The 14,931-nt window shown below is 37.9% G+C and overlaps 1 protein-coding gene across 7 annotated transcripts in view; it reads left to right on the top strand.

Annotated features, from left to right (window-relative positions):
• The window catches only part of lrfn1 (leucine rich repeat and fibronectin type III domain containing 1), a 191,275-nt gene that overhangs the window by 133,356 nt on the left and 42,988 nt on the right, over positions 1–14,931 (top strand). For all 7 annotated transcript variants that reach the window (XM_017308307.1, XM_017308303.1, XM_017308302.1 and 4 more), the window contains one exon: positions 11,016–11,128. The gene's annotated coding sequence lies outside the window, so the exon portion shown is untranslated. The remainder of the gene's footprint in view (positions 1–11,015; positions 11,129–14,931) is intronic.

A 14,931-nucleotide genomic window follows, 5' to 3' on the forward strand; every position in this document is an offset into this window, starting at 1 on the left:
GAGGTCCCTACATTGCCTTTGGTTGTGACAGTACCTGAGTTTCTATTAAGCATAAAATTGCCCAAATTGAAATCATGAAAATAAATTAGCTTAATGGAAGCAACAGTTTCCATAAAAAGCTACATATGTATCCACTGCCACGTATGAGGGGTTGGTCGCTCCAACGCCTGAATAAAACTTTGACGTTCCCTCTGATGGCTGATAGACGATGAGCACTAGCACCATGGCTAAATTATGAACATATCTCRTGTAGCTGTTTGCATCCATTGCTGCCATGATTTTGACTAGCTTATTCAGGTGTGATTTTTATTTCACTTATTATTTAATGGAAACGCCGCAAWTACAAAATTGTGCTTTTTTTTTTCAACATTAACAGAATGTAGACAAAAATTTGTGCACGTTTGTAASAGAAACACAGACAGTGACAAGTAAAGACCGGAATCACAGTGATGACATTGTTGGAACTTTCTGTGTTGCAAAGTCAATTGGTGTTCAACAAACCTATTTCAGCTTATTCATCTGACATCTGCTTCAAAGTCGTTCACCCAAGTCCCCCATAAAACGGAAAGAAACACAAGCAGAAGGTGGTTTCTACATCTGGTTCTTATTCTACTGCATTGTTTGTCTCACATTTTCACTCTCCATTGTCAGAATGTCCTGTGATTTTTCACATTAAAAAAACGAGCAAGACCAAGACCTTTCCGAGACTAACATCGTAAATAAAGTCAAAGCCAAATTTTACATGAATTGCATGATTTTAAGTGACAAAATTAAGTCCACATAGTCAGCTGAAAGAGTTTAGAGGGGAAACTAAATCAATGTTGTTTTTTCTTTGGTGATACAACACAGCAGAGACAGGAGCTTCCTGTGTTTCTGTGTTGACGTACTGGAAGTGATTTCATCCCGTTTTTGTTTTTTTTTCATCTCCTGTTTGTCCTCTTTGTTCTGACCCTTTCTCACGACAGACAAACCCCGCTCTACAGTAGTTGGCAATAAATCCGAAAACATAACACAAATTACAGAAGACCGCGTGTCACCCAGTACGGAGAGAATGGAGATGTTTTCTGAAGGGAGAGGAAGTAAAGGGTGCTTTTTTTTTTCTTTTTTTTTTTAAACCTGTTTTGTTAGTGACTGCTGCGCCACCACCTCCCACCACCTGTCAAAGTGACAGCACTGACAGTCCTTGGGCACAACTCTGACATTATTTGCTGAAGGTAAATAAGGAAAAATATGTCGCCAGCGCGCATGATTCATAGTTAGTCCCAGCTCCTGTGTGCAGACATGTTTTCACGCTCGTTTTTGAAAACTTGGGGGGGATTGCTGCAAAGATTCTCTATAGTGTTGTTTCGCCCTCCCTCTTTTGGCGATGTAGTGGGGATAACAAAGATAATCCCAGAAGTTGTTTTTAATTTTTGTTTCATTTTATCTTTTAGTTTGGAATTGTTCTGCCATTGATCTCTGTGAAGGAATTATGTAGCAAAGCCATTTTTCTTTTCCCCTCCCTGTCATTCTTTTTTAGTATCTATTTAATTGTGCAAAAATGTGATCCAGCTGAAGCCTGCTCTGCTACTTTCTCATAACCCCGCTTAAAGGCTTGTATGGATCAGGATATGGTAATACTCGCCATACTAAGCCCTTGTAATCTTCATGCTTGAATTTGTGAACAGAGGGCCGTGTCTTTTCAGGGTACTGTAAATAGTGGCAGCATTATATAGCATAGCTGCGTGGAGGAAAGTAGCTCTGTACCGCGTGTTGAAAAGAAAAAATCGCAAAGACTTTTTCACAGCCTCTTGTAACTGTGCTGCTTTGACACACAAGTGCATTAAATATGACTTAAAGCTCAGAAGATGAACGGCTCTGGACTTATGTAATGTTGTCTTGGTAACTTTAATTCATTTTACTGCAACTTAAGACCATATGCATGTCTGACGGCATCCGGTAAACCGTGAAATCACTTGGTTTTTCATGAAGCCCATTTGGATTTTGTGGTTAAGGCTCAATGGGGCAGAGGTAGTCATAAAACCTTCATTTAGTATATCAGCACTGTCTTTTCTCATTATGAGCTCACGAAATGATCATTGTCGACATTGAAATGAGGCCACGCGCTAATGCGGTGAGACCTGAATGTAGTCATGTTCGGTGTTCTTTAATAATCAAGAGAGGATCTAAGTTTGGGTTTTTTTCCACTCGCTATTTATTTATTTATTTTTTCCCCCTCTACAAACCCTTACTCTGTGTAATCCAAAGCAATTGACATATAGAATTCCAGGCTTAGCTTCTATCAAGGGATGTTTGAAATGATTGGGAACTTTTTTTTTAACCAACATTCATATGAAAAGGCCTTAAGTTGTACAACTTTTTACTTTTAGTCATGTTTGGGCTTGCTGATGCACTTGCTTGTCCACTGCTGAGAAATAATTAAAGACTGTTAGTGCTGGGTGAAATGGCATGTAAAAATAAATTCCTCCTTTTTTCTTTTTATTCCAAATTTCATATCCAATTTTAATACATTTTCTTTAAAAAAAAAACTGACAGAAAATCTCTTAAAAATACTTTTTATTTCAATGGTTAACATCCGTTTGGAAAGCCAAGAAGCACATTGGTAGAGAAAAAAACATCCATATTTTCCAAAGAATAAATCTTGTCTATTTTGTCAATTAATCGATTTTTTAGCGATGAATCAACAAAATTGATTAATCAATTAGTTGATTTTGTCGCTTAATTGTCCAACCTGAAAATCTTTATAAAATATTTAAGCACAAGGTAGGCATCAAAGCAGCTAATAGTTGCATAATCAATCAAATCACAAACAGTTGTTAATCAAAATTGCAATTAGTGTATCATGTCAGTGCTAAGGTTTGAATCATTCACTTATCAGAAAACGGATTTTGTTTTTTCAGTTTCCCACTAAACTGAAGTGACTCTCTTCAATGGAGCCTGTCGATTATCACTGTTTTAACTTCAGCTCATTAGGTGCACACAATAATCAGATTTGTTCCAGCGTGTCAGCATAAGTCAGAGCAAAAAAAACACGTGAAGCACATGTAGAGAGGAGGATAGAGTCCCAACAACAATCAATTCTCACAATCTTTTGAACACAAATCATAGCAGAGCCAATCATTGCTGACGTAGCAAACGAACTTCTGCTCATCTGATTGGCAAAACGACAAGTTTTGGCAGGGAAATGAATAAGCTGAAAAACAAATGCACTAATCTATCTTGATTAAACGTGTTCAAAATGCAGCAGTTTATATGTCACTAATCATTAACACTGCTGTCTCGTCTCACTTGCCCTATAATCTCCATATGCGCAGAGCTTTAGATTGGCTCWTGGTGAAAAATAAGCTAGATATTCCCCATCTAATATTTTTAGAAGTATTGTTGTATCTGTACAAATGTTTTATGTAATCAACTTTTGTTTAGCCACGCTTTACACAGTTTTAATTAGGAATGCACCGATTGACTTTTTTCACTTGATACCGAYGTCAATATCAGATCAGTATCAGCCGATACTGATCTGATACAGAAAAGCAGCTGAATTGAATTAAACCTTTTTATTTTAAAAGACATAAATGTACAGAATTCMAAATTTATCTGATAACTCTGCCCTTGTACAGCACAACAAWTGTCACCGGATAACCGATCTAGAATTTTTTTCCATACTGAGACAGATACAGATACTAACATCGGATYGGTGCATCTGTAATTGTAACACAAGGCATGCTTTAAAACATTGTTTTACTTTTCTATCATAYAACAACATTGCTGGACTAAAGTYTATTATTGCTGGAAGAATGAGAACATGGAGCTAGAGCTTGTTAAAGAGTCCTGTTTAGTTTTTATTATATAAAGTCTTAAAGTTGAAGATTTATAAATGCGTTAATATGTTGCATTAATAAATGTGTTTTTTACRGCKCAAACCCCAGGAAGAGAAAYAGTTGTCACGGCAATGGCGAATGAGGATCTTTATAAACAAACAATCTATAAAAGCTGYGAGAACAGTTTTTAGATTTATCAATAAGAAAAGTATGTTAATGCATCTGAGGATATCAGTTTAATATTGTCAGAATTTAAATTGTTGGCACAAATACAAAACCCTCACTGGTCCATGGTAACATAAATGGTAGGAATTGTCAGCAGCTGGAAATAAATTTAGATCCACATGACCAGAACCYGCTATTCAACCTCCAACGCCATAACATGAGGCAATAATCCATGGGAATGAATACGGGTTAGTATTTTCAACTTGGATTGTTATGTWTGTCTGAAACCTATCTCTGCAGAGATGCACGATATTGTTTGCTTCTTCCATCATTTGTTATCACTTGTATCTCCCCTCCTATTGTCTGTTATATAATGCAGTTATGATGTTTGAAAACGGATAAACCACTGCAATTCTCGGCATGCCTCGCTACRTATTCTTTGCAGTAGATGCACACATAAAGGAMGTGCTGATATTGTTGTATTTCCTTATGATAAAGTTTGATTTGTTGCAGGTTTTCAGCCTAATATTTGCTGTGGATGGTGTTTACATCAAAACATGCAACACCTTTTTGGCTCCATACTTAAACTTGTACATAGGAATGGGAGTTTATCATATCGTTTATCATTTATCGTGACAAATATCATTATGAGATTTTGATWTATTGTTATGACAATAAATTTCAATTTATGATGTTTTAAAATCCCTGAAACTAYTTTCTCACATTTTGTTCAACAAAGCTATATCAACATATTTTTTAAAAAATATGAGAAACTGCAGTTACTGTGTGCGTTTAGTGACACAAATCACACTGATGTCCTAAAAAAAAAGCGTATTATGACTGGGAATGTTTTTCAAGAACAGAATTTGTGTTTGTGGGACTATAATTGCTGTTACACGCAATCATGATCAGATGACATAAATAGTTGATATAATCACTTTTACCACAATAGTACCACAAAATATCAGKATACAACTTTAAGTCCATATCATCCACCTATACTCGTATGTTAAAATTAGGTAAAATATCACCTGCAGCAACACAGGAGCTGTGGATTGGTTGGTCTGTGAGCATAATAATAATAATAAAGTAACCCGCCTCAATCAACACCGAAATGGATGTTTTATTTCAGCTCAATCCTCCGTTTAGTTCCTTTTGTTCTCCTGGTAACCTCTCCTTCCTCCACCAGCAGATTCATGAGTATCGATCGTCTGGGGGGGAGCACACACGTACAACCAATTCATTTTTGCCTGACCTGTAAAGGCAAAGGTTTGTAGAAGCTAATAAAAAGCTAATTATTCAATTATTCTTCTCCGACAACCCRTTTTCCTTCAAACCATTTTATCTATGGTTGTGGTGCATTGGGAGCTCAGACGAAAAACAATTGCTTGTCTGAAATAATTACCTCACTTTTGTGGTTTTAGCCTCGGTTTTTATTGCGAGAGATCAGACCGAGCAGGATATGTCTAATTTACTAAGTGACATATATCCCATTAGTTCGGCGTTTTGGGGTGTTGCTAGCTTAAAAACCCTATTAGTGTTGTAATTAGTGATTGAACGCGTGCACAGCTGGAGAAAACATGAACATGTACAGCACATAATTGATACTTTCCCATATAGTGGCCATGATCTCATGTGAAAAGGAGCCCATTAATCAAAGTGCTGACAAGGGGAGTTGTGACCACAGCCAGTRAAAACAGGAAATGGCCTGACAGGAGGCGACTTCACGGATCTGCTGAGGACGACTTTAACCCCCATGGTTATGAAAGCTATCAGGCTATGCTGAACTACTGAGCGGTGTCACTATTATCTGACCGAGTGGTTTGTCACTTGCGCGCAAATCCGATGTGACATTGAGATTGTCCTTTAACAAGTGTGTTACAGCTGCGCCCTGCTTTATTGCTCGTCTTTATATCGACACCGCGATYGCTGAAGTTGGAGAATGGAGCTCCTCCGTGGAGAAAAAATAATAATAATTTTCAATTCAGACCTTAACCTCCCGGTCAGGAGGTTTAAAAATAATTAAAGCCTGTAATAAAAACAGAGAAACCTCTTTAGGAGTCTGTGCTAAAATGAAGTTCTCATACCGCAGTGTGTGATTTATTAAAAATCATCTTGTGCTTACCCAGCTGCTAGTGTAAGCTCCAGAATTTCTCTTTTGATTTTTGGATATCTTGTATCCATGCGCTCATAGATTTGCATTTCATATTACTTTGGTTACTTTGAAATTGATTTAAATTGTTTTAGGGTGAAATGATTMTAGAACAAACATTTTACAAAAWTAAAATAAAACAATTTAATTAAGTTTGAAATTATTAGAGTTTCTCTATCCTCTACATTGTCAAAAATATATGTATTTGATACTGGCTGCATGTTTCACYTGAGTTAAGAGAATTAAATTTGACACTTTACAATTTCAGTATAGTTGAAGTTAGAATGACAAAGGATGAAAAGCTGGCTAGTCCTAGCTAACTGGGCTGGCAGCTGGTACCAGCTAGCTACATTCAGCTAGCTGCCAATCCAGCTAGCAAAGCTAGCCAAACAGTTCTTGCTAGCCAAACTTAAACTATTTTCAGAATTTGTAGGCAAAGCCCAAGAGGTATTGCCTGACCATTGCCTTCCTATGCATTTCCACTTGATATTCATCTCCCTTCAGTGGTATGCCTGGGATTTCTCCCATTGAACTCAATTTCTCCGGTTCACCTTCAGCCGCTGAGATCAACGATATTGATTTTCTGCACTGTTTTACAATTTTATTTTGCATCTGATTGTAGTTTAGCAAAGGCAGTGGAGGTGAAGTGAACAAAGCCGTTGAGTCCGTGTTGATCTCGCTTCCAAACATTGAATCAACATTAACAGCCATCAGGTTCAGCCTGGCACTTCTCTCTTTGCGGTGAAGGACGGTTGTTTGCAGAGCAGGCACTTTCCAGTAAGCTTCATTGCGTCAAACTAGCGCAWTACATACGTCACGGTCAAATGTTTGCAATGGTGTAAAATTTAAAACTTTTACACCATCGTCCAGTAGCTGAGGGTCCAGACCCTCGGCTATTGGACAATATGTTGKTATTTACTAGGCTTCAGAGCTGGGTCACTCCCAGGAAACAAACCAGTTTAATGAAACACTTTCAATTCTGCCAAGGAGAGAGGACCAGTAACAATTATGCTAGAAGTGTGTTGATGGCTACAATAATTGTAGGTTCAAAGTAAGACACTTATGTTTTAACCAGAACTTTAATATTGGAATATTTGAGCCAGGCAAACTAACACAGGTTAGTTTGCCTGTGTGTGTTTGTGTGTGTGTTTGGTTTGGGAACAAAACCTACATCAARTTCAAACATTTGCATCCGACTCTTGCTTTTAAGCTAAATTCAAGGCGTCGTGTCATCATCCCACCCTGAGAAAAGAACAGTTCCAAAGCATGATTAATAACTATGTAGTCCTCAAAATATCTTCCAGGTTCACCATTTGTGTGTGTTTTAAAATGTGAAATTATTTACCCTCCTCTTTTAGCAAAACCACCAGATTAAGATAAAAGCTTTATCTCTCTTGCATCATCAAACACGTCCGCCTTGGAGCCCAGCTCTTTTCCATTTTTGGCACTTTTTCCAGGGAAGGTTGCTATAAAGCACTACTATGCTCAYCGTTTTTCCATTTCCGATCATTTACTTTGAGGGACAACCAACAGAAACATTGTCAGGATTGCTCGTATCCAACAAACACGTTGATATCGAAGATGGTTATTTTGGAAGTAATATTTAGCACTGTTCCACCAGCCCAGCTGGCCTGCTGGATTCATTTATTCTCTTTCCCTCTTGTGATGCCTCCCACAGCCGTTCTTCTCCTGCGACAGAACGCGGCCAAAGACGGAAGTCTGAGCCGCTCCCGTTGGCACGTTGAGTAACAGCTGACAGAACAAGAGAATGACTGTTTCCCTAACAACTGTCTTTGTCTGGCAAAGATACGAAGGGATCACTCTGATGGATAATGACTTGATATAGTGTGTCCTTTGGCCAGAGCTGTGTGCCACCGCGGATCATTTTGCTTCATATACCTGCGGGGGGAAAAGAAAGAAAGAAAGAGAGAGAGGTCAAATGGTGTGGCTGTARAGTTTTAGAGGGTGGATTGTTTCTGAGATAAAACGGAACTAGCGTTTTCCAATCCAACATCAGAACGTTCACTCTTGCCTGAGTGATGATTTGCTGGGAACCTCTACCTTTTTTTTTGTTTTTTCTTSARCACCATCAACCCCCATGCCTTTCCCTGTATCTCCTTAATTTAATCAACCCCGACACAAGTGTAGCCCGAGATGAAGTGGAATTGGAAGTGAGACTGGGACGATGTATCGAAGAGCAAAGGCTYTACGTCATGAATGCTTCATCGTCCGGATGAATAGCGGAAGGTGGCGAGGCTTCAGAGTCTGTCGGAATGCGAACCGAAACGCTTCAACCTGAGTGCAGAGTTGTGTATTTTCATGCACGAAGGCTCACCTGATGTRGTAATCTGACATGGATTGCATGACTCAAGTAAAGCCGCGACTGTGTCATGTTGATTGTTTTGAGGTTTTTTGTGAMAAGAGAGAAACCGACCTTGACAGTCACCTTCCTTTCGATGTCATAAAAGGCAAGACAAAAAAAACAAGACAAACAGGAAGCAGGAACGTTGCCATAAAAATAACCTCTCTCAGAGATTGTCGCCTATTTTTGTCAGTGGATGTACGTGCTAGCAATACCCTCGCTTTACAGCACGCAGTAATTATCCAGAGGCATTAATCACCCATTTATTTATTTATTTATTTTGGCACAAACCTCATCATGAGCAGAAGATTCACTCGTTCTGTTTCGCACAGATGAATTCCAAAGCTTTACAAAAAAAAAGAAGCATAATACATTTTTCACCGCGCTCCTTTGTTCTCTTATAGCTACGGTGATGCAGTGAAATATTAATGACAGGACACACATTCATAGCCGTGGTATCTTCGGCTGCGTTTCTCCGCTGCCTCCGCTGCTGCTTATGTTGCTTTTCCTGTTGTTTCATAATCAGATCAGCGTTCATATCGCGCCCAAAGCTGCCAAGTGGAAAAAGGAGCAAGCTCAGTCAATGAGATTATGAATGTATGACAGCATCTCTGGTGTGTTGAGAAATGCGGCCTCCTTTGTTGCTTGAATATTGTTTGGAAGTACGTTTCAAGGCCTGCTAAACTTAGCTAGAAAAAAAAAAAGCTCTCGATAATGTTTTGTTCACATTTAGCTATTCCCTTTGTAAAAATAAAAAGAGAAAAAAAATATGCTGTTGATCCACTATGTTCATAATATTAATATACATAATGGATTCCTCACATAGTAAAAGAAAGTGGTCTGAAATGAATTATTTCTGTTCGACTGAACATATTTAATCACACGTTTAAGAAAGCGKAGTGGATTCTGTGCATTTCTCAGATTAGGATTTATTTCCTGACAGTGAGAATAATAACATTTTAATAAAGACAAATTATTTAAAACGTCTAAATATAAATCAATATAAATAAGAAATTATATAAAGTGATGACAGAAGAATAATGGAGTTTCCTTTATTTATCCCTACTCTTCTTTAGTGCTAATTATTAGGTTTGCAAAGCAGAAACTACCTACCAACATACATAAATTCAAGTCTACAAACAGAAAGACTACAAATAATCACCATGGCAACCTTCCCTACTCAGTTCCTCCAGACTAGCGGTAGCAGCAATCACCTGGTGGAATGGCAAGTCTTCTGAGCTCATCAKACAAAYTAATTCTGAGTTCAAAGCTCCTAATGCGTTCACACCAAGAGCGTCTTGCACATCAGGTGCATCTGGTTTACATTCAAAGTCGATGTAGAGGCGCGTCAAGGGTCCGTCGGGACGCGTTTTGCTTATCTAGGGCGGCGCGATTCGAAGCAGTTGTAGCATTCAACGCATTCRACAAATAGGCCTGCAACGGAAAACAATGACTAGAGCGAGTTTGACCCATCTGACCCGGCCTGGACGAACCTCCACATGTACTATGAATGTAATCCAGACACAACTGACAAGTGAAATGCTGTAGAGCAAAATGTCAACCGTCTGCATTCAAAGARCACACGCGTCTCGAAGTTGAAGCGTCGGGACGCATTTTTGATGCGCGTAACGCGTTCCATGTGAACGCACCACGAGAACAGATGCAAACAGCAATGAGAGGCATGGTTATGAGGACTTCTTGAAGGTGAGGTGTCGGAACAAGCAGACGCTTCTTAAAGAGACAGAGACCAATTTCAAGGCATTGAAATGCCTTGAAATTGCATTAAATTGCGAAGTCAATTTTCTTTTAAGTAATGTTTGATATATGCAACCTTTTTAAAACACTTGAAGGTAACATAGTTGCTTGATTGTGATGCAAAATGGTGCAATTTTACAGCACAATCAAGTGCTGCAAAATTGTCTCGATCTGAATATGAAAACTTGATGAGATGTTACAACAGGCTGGTCATCGAACAAGAACAGATCTTAGTTCAGCACATAAAGCTTGTCATGTTAAACAACCAGCAATGAAAACGGGATAACATTATTTTGGTCTTCCAGCTGGAAAAAGACCAACACGTCAACAAAGTATAATTATGAATAAAATGCATTCGAAAGCCTGTGGCTGTTTTTACATTCAAGGTTTCAAATRCTGAATCACCCAAWTGAACAACAAGGCATAGAAACATAAAAGGTAAACATTATTAACATATGGCTTACCATCAACATGTTAAAACTTTTTAAAATTAACAAAATACAGTAGGACCAGTCATAAAGAGGAACATTGATGTGTATTTCAATAAGATTCAAAGCATAATAAATCAAGAACATAAACAAAACACGTTTCACATATTGAGATGCGTCTTCTGTGTGTCATAAGATGCTCTGCTGAGTAAATAATCATAAATAAAAACATTAGGAACATTTTTGAAGGGCCTTGAAGGAAAGGTAGTTCTTGAGGTTGAGGTGTTTGTGTTGAATATCACACACTATGTTGATTTTTTTTTTTTGTCTCTTAGGAGTTTTGTTTTTCATAACATTTGGAGTCCTTGGCATCGCCCTGACTGTCTGGCACCTGCCTGTTCAGGATGCTGCAGCTGAACCTGTGATGGACACCAGGGCTTGATATTTGGTGAGTTTTGTCTGAATATCTACACACYGACAGTGAGCGGTTTCACGCCCCGTGCACTGAGCTCTGGCAGCTCAAAAAAAAAATGCAGTGGTAAGCTGCGGTGCGACAGTATGGGAACTTAACACAGACTGTCGAGAAAAACTGCAGGTGCCACAAGAAGTGGGTCAAATGATTTTAATGCCGGTGTCCGGCGTTACTCAGCAGGTTGAGGCACAGAAAATATCTGCTGTAGTGCACATGAGGGGAATAAACAGACACAAGAGACTGCCTGGGAATAGAGGCGCAATAAACAGAAATTAATATTCTGAAATGCAAACATCACAGTGATGTGCATTAGGAGGGTGAGTGGATTACATCTGGCTAATTAAAGTTGATTTGTTCATAATGCTTCTTGCTTACGGCAGATTAAATAGCTGTTTTTYGACAGAATTCATAGCTTGGTTTTATTTYCGTGAGTAAAACATGCTGCGTTAYCCYTCATGTTATTAAGCAATAAACAGTTCCTGTGAAAAYTKTTCATATGTTGATTAAAAGTRTGAGGTTTTATGTTTTATTGATTTAATTTAACCCTTTTTTTTAACAGAAGATGGAATGATTATTCATAAAATAAATAATGTTAATTTGAACAATGCACAGGTAAAAGTGAATCGTTTATGGAGATGATTCATATAAWTTAATATATGATAAGACGGAGAGCTCACCCTATAGTGTTTGTTTTGTTTTGCTCTTTTGCAATGCTTGGGRTTTGCTTTTGTATTTCTGAAAAGATAATAATTGATTAATAATTAATCAATTATTATCTGAAAAGAAGCACAATTATTATTTTTTGTTAATTTAGAGTTTTTGTTTTACAATTAACATTTTGCATTAAAATGTTAATTTTAATGCAAAATTTTAATGCAAGTTGGATTTTGCAAATCCATTGCAAAATCCAACTTGCAATGGATTTTGCAATGGAAAGTGCAATGGACTTTGTCAGAAATGGTTTCTGACAAAGTCAGAAACCATTTCAACCGCAGATCTTTTCTGCCCTCTTGATAAATGTTCAATATAGTTAAGGTGTTTGGTTTCCAAAAGCCAAATGGTCTTCCTCATTTATTCCAATATCCGTTTTTATGTTTGTTTGAGGATAATTGCTTCACTGGAACATTTGATTATCTCAAAACTTAAGTTGGTGGTAGTCTCCATTTTAATAACCATAATGAACAATGGCAAAAAAAAAGCAGACCTTTAGGATGATTCTGACACTACAGTGATTAATAATACAAAACTTTCAGGTCTATCAACTTCACCTTTATGCCTCTGGTTATTGCTTTTAAATACTTTTTTTTTCCTCTTGGAAATATGGACTAAAATATGTCCAAGCACAATGACCCTAAAGACACATCAGAGCTGGTTTTATAATAAATAAATCGCTCTAACCTCAATAATTCTTGAGGTTAAAAGCCAATATGTGGCCTATGATTAAAAGTAAGGTCAACAGCAAGAAACCAACTCACTTAATACACCTCCATCGATTCTAACAAGATGAGCAGACGGCTTTTCCTTGCAGGGTCGCTGGGAGTCATCGATCTACCTTACAAGCCAAATTGTTGTTTATAAAATTAATTGAAGTTGGTTAATGAACCAAAGAAAATGGTTTAAATAAAACAAAAGCACATCGTTAATTAGGAACTTCATGCCGATGAGTGTATGTCATACGATGCACATAATGATGTTTTTAGTCTGTAAAAACACAATTTGTTTTTACAGACTACATTCAGCGTGCTCAGATTTATGACAACTCGTGTTCCTTCTACGCATTCACGAAAGAAGGAAATAAAAATAAAAAAASCTCCGAAGTGGAAGAGATGCAGACTAACGGCTACAAAGCGATCCTTAAATCTTTGGGATTTTGATGTAGTAGCTGCTCATGAAACCTCATCAATTTGGCAGCAACATGATTTGTGGATGCCGGCTTTCAAGAGATTTGTATCCCACTGCGAGAGATTTCAAATATGTAAAGATTAAAGGATTTTCCTCCAAACAAACAAATGATGTCCAACAATATGGGATGTAAGCATGCTATCTATAGAATGAAAGGCAAATCAGTATGACTCTTCTCGTCCTATAATGTATTTTCCAAACTTTATCTYACTATCAACATTATTGATTAAAATAATTAGAAAAAATTTTGAATTAGAAAAAAACAAGGTGTCACTTATTCAGCAGACGACATCTCGTACTGGATTAAAGAGATAAAATGAGATTGAGCAATATTCTGGGATAACATTTCTTTTTAAGAGAAAATGGTTTAAATAATTAGTCGTGTTTTCAAATAATCTAATCAGTAAATAATTACACAGTTATGGAGTAATCAGTCTAATTATTTTTACTTTTTTTAAACTACTACTGGTTATCAAATGTAATCCAGACTCTGAAATAGCTCTTAGTTAAACGTTAGCATTGTTAGTGGCTAATTTTTAGCGAATCATGATGCTCTCCCAGAAATACAAATCATATCTTATCTCTTACTTGGTCATCATATTTTACTTCTTACTTTCTACCATGCAAAGGTTTTAGAAGAGGAAGAATGGGTTTGCTCCCAGTTGTTGCCAGGTAACCTAAATAGTCATTATTGGCTAACTTTGGTAATAACTATGCAATAGTGTGACCTAAAAAACATTTAAATTCAAAATATGAATCTCAGTCACATATGTTGAGCTTAAGTCACAAGTTATTACTTCAAGGTAATAATAATCACTGAGACTAACTTCAAAAGTCCAAGTCTTCGACTTAGACTTACATCCAGTCCATATGCTCCCTCGTAAAGTTGCCGTGCAACCAACTGTATCTTAGATTGGCTATAAAATGGAAAAAAAAGCCGGCAGCACTAGATAAACTCTATTCTAAATGGCACAGTACAGTATAAAATCTTAAGTTAAAACTCTGTGCATGAAATGATAGAGTAAATGAACCTTGCAGTCTCTTCGGAGGGCAGTCAGCTCAGAGTAACCGTATGCATGCAAGGTACAGCGACTACGTGGATCTATCCCAGTGTTTCCCAACCCTGGTCCTCTGAGACACGCTGTCCTGCATGTTTTAGGTGTGTCCTTGCTTCGGCCCCAGCTGATTTCCATTGACGGCATTTGCTGGACTGCAATTACCTGGATCAGGTGTATAAAAGCAGGGCAGGGTTGGGAAACAGTGATCTACGTGGTACGCTCTGACCAGGTTCTGCACTGTTACCTTTCTGCTGCATCTGATCCACTTCGCTTCCAGTRGCTTTGCATTGCTGAGTGTATACCCCGGTCTCCTGGGGAAATGTGTGAGGAATTGTGATGATGTGTGAACCTCTGACCCTCTGTGGTCTGGACCTTTGTGGTATTATCGGTCAGGGACTGAACAGAAAAATATGATGGCTGCCACTTGTCCTCTTCTGGTTCAAAGRGAACGCCAGAGCAAAGATAATTACCCAGCTTGTGTAACAGCATTGAACATAACAACACTTCCCCCCTCCCCTCCTCCTCCTCCTCATTGTATGCATAACGAGCAGCATCTACAACAGCCTGCATAACTCTGCATATTTTGACATCTTGCTGTTTGTGTCCCCAAAAACATTTATCCCCATCATTAAGTCTGTTTTTCTTTGATAAATTAAATTCATCCTTTCCTGACGGCAGAAAAAAAGGCAACTCTTTCTTGTGCACACATTGGGCATATGCCCAGATGCTCTTTTAAGCATTTTTTAAATCCTACTTCTCAATTCTGAGGGCAGTAAGGCGGCCAGCGAACAGCTTCTCCACCTTTATCCTCCGTTGCTC

The sequence above is a fragment of the Poecilia reticulata genome, linkage group LG13 (genome assembly GCF_000633615.1).
Source record: "Poecilia reticulata strain Guanapo linkage group LG13, Guppy_female_1.0+MT, whole genome shotgun sequence".
NCBI lineage: Eukaryota > Metazoa > Chordata > Actinopteri > Cyprinodontiformes > Poeciliidae > Poecilia > Poecilia reticulata.